The following is a 2,622-nucleotide window of genomic DNA, read 5'->3' as shown; positions in this document are numbered from 1 at the left end:
CCTGGAGATATCAGAAGTGAGAATGCTGACATGAGTAACAAAAAATCGATTTTTCTATCTAAAAAAGAATCGATTTCATTCAACCTTTGATTTAAAGAACTGCGCTTAGCTAGTTGGGGGGCTGTTCGCCTTTTAATCAAACAAAGTAAGTAGTAGGGGCGTTCAGCCAAATCGGGAAATGGACCACAGCGCAACGACTAGGACTCGTGTCGGAGGAGTTTTGAGCGTGAGCTAACACTCATGCAGCGGCAAAGACCCGCAACTCTCGAAGGGGCCACCAACCTGATACCTTTACAGAGGCCATATCTCAACCCTACTGGCGCGGCCAGAATTCATGATTACGGGAGGCGGTGGAGAAGATATAATTCATGTAATTATGCCCTCTAGAAAAGAGGATGCATTGGTCTTAATGGGGCTATCCGGGCATATTAGCATGGGGTACTCCTCCTGTTTGAACCGGGGTTTGAAACCAAACTCCTCCTAGACCCTCCTCTAACCTCTTAAGAAGAGATGGGCTAGCCTCCTTAGAGAAGGAGTGGCTTCCGATCGTAAGAAGCGGAATCCTTGTATGGTCTAACATCTTGGTGATTTGGAGAATAGATTCATTTCACCGATGCTTCAATCACTTCTCGCCCGGGACTTCTTTTAGTGAGAAAAAGGGGGGCCGGCCTCTTTTCCGTACCAATCCTTATTTACTACTACATCTTTTTTTGGGTGTATAGCTCAGTTGGTAGAGCATTGAGATTTTAACCTAATGGTCGTAGGTTCAAGTCCTGCTATACCCAAACCTACCTTACACTCTAATATGAATGAGGATGCATAGTAGCCTTCAAAGATGACTCTTGGGCCTTTCGACTCGCTTCGGCAACTTCGCCCTTTAAATGATAAGGGGGTGAGCCGCTCCAAGCATAAAGCGATAGTGAATCCTGAACTTTCCCACGCTCATCCAAACCGGCCTCAAAAAGCGATCGGAAAGCAAAGCCCTTTCTTCCAATCTGAGCTATGACTTTCGTAGGCAATCAAGATGTGAATCCATAGCTAATGAACAAAAGAGCGCACCTTATAAGCTGCAAGAGCCGATTTGTTCACAGATGATTTCTGAACACTTTAAAAAAAACTTTTCTAGATTCGAGCTATGCCTTGAGTGAGGTTGAAAACCGTTAGCAAGGCTACGAACCCTCTCGAAGGCTTACAGAAGAGTGCTTGCTTCCCAGATCAAGAGTATAAAAGAGAACCACGCACAGAAAGAGCTGCTAGATAAGATAATGGGGTGCGGGGAATGGGAATGCGCTCTTTGAAAGAATAGGCTCTAGGACTGTTGACTTTTCTTTCTGTGTTTCTGCGGAAGAGGGGTTCTTCCCCATCAGTATTTACGATTAACTCTTCGATGGTTGGTGGATTTCTGGGCTTTGATGCTTGTCTGGGCCGCGAAAAGCCTTGTTTTTGTCTTTCTCTGGCTTCCGGATCCCTTCCAAATAACCTAGAATATAGTCTACTAGACTAGCCAAGAAAGAGTGATGTAGACTATATTCGCCCGTGGAGGTGAGTGGAGAAAGCTGTGAAGCTTCTAACTCTAATTACCAACTCGGGACTATATTAGTATAAAGCGGCATTATCCCTTTACTAAATCCTCCCTCGCTTACCACCATGAACAAGACCCATTTTGGAAGCAGTTTCTACATCTTTTTCTTCCTCACTTTCCTTTCTTTCTTCTGTTTTTGAGGCCTCTTTCAGTTTCTTAGTAAGAATGGGTAAGGGTATTATGCCTAAATAGTAGACACAGGTAATAAATAAGAGAATACTAAAGATCCTAGCCATAGAATTTCTCCGCGATCCGCTGCCGAATTTATTCCAATTCAGAATGCTCATTGAATGAGCATTCTTAATATTATGCCTTGAAGAGGACTCGAACCTTCACGCTCTTTAGCATGAGATTTTGAGTCTCGCGTGTCTACTATTTCACCACCAAGTCTACTATTTCACCACCAAGGCATCTTAAAAGTGAATCGTATTCCATGAATATGATATCTATCTAGTGTGATGTATGGAATATATGACAAAGGTGGATCTATTGATCGGTCATGTCATATAGGCCCGAGTTGGACATCCAATTGCTTCGATTTGAATTATCTAGAGAATGCAATGACATAGAATAAGATGTCATCTCATGTCCTCTTTAAATGGGGCACGAAGGCTAAAAGAAAAAGTAAGGTGCGAAGGGCACTCCTTAAACTGCTTTCTAGTTGAAGATGGAGGTGAGGGAAGACAGAAGGAATAGCATAATTAGTAACCTCTTGCAACATTCTTCTTGTATTAGTTAGAAATAAGACTAGAAAAAGAGAATTTCTTTTGGTTAAGATAAAAATTAATGGATAGAAAGATTCATGGGTCGAAGCGAAAGGAGCTCAGCTCAGGGGCCTGTGTGCCTTGTTTCCAAGATCCGGTCTATCCAAGAGTTATCAGTATTTATCAAATCTGTTCCTATCTAACGGAACGCTATTGGATCAAATGACAAAGACATTGTTGAGAAAAAGATGGCTTTTCCTGGATGAAATAAAAATTGGATTCATGTAACATGTGTTAAGCATATAGTCTGAGTAGCATGATGTTCATTGTCACGTT

The 2,622-nt window shown here is 42.3% G+C and overlaps 1 non-coding gene across 1 annotated transcript; it reads left to right on the top strand.

Moving 5' to 3' along the window:
• The first annotated feature begins 712 nt into the window (after positions 1-712).
• TRNAK-UUU lies at positions 713-785 on the top strand. The gene has a single exon. It is a non-coding gene; the product is annotated as a tRNA-Lys (tRNA).
• Positions 786-2,622: the final 1,837 nt, after the last annotated feature.

The sequence above is a fragment of the Capsicum annuum genome, unplaced genomic scaffold (assembly GCF_002878395.1).
Source record: "Capsicum annuum cultivar UCD-10X-F1 unplaced genomic scaffold, UCD10Xv1.1 ctg49616, whole genome shotgun sequence".
Taxonomy (NCBI): domain Eukaryota; kingdom Viridiplantae; phylum Streptophyta; class Magnoliopsida; order Solanales; family Solanaceae; genus Capsicum; species Capsicum annuum.
This window is presented reverse-complemented; position numbering and strand designations above follow the sequence as displayed.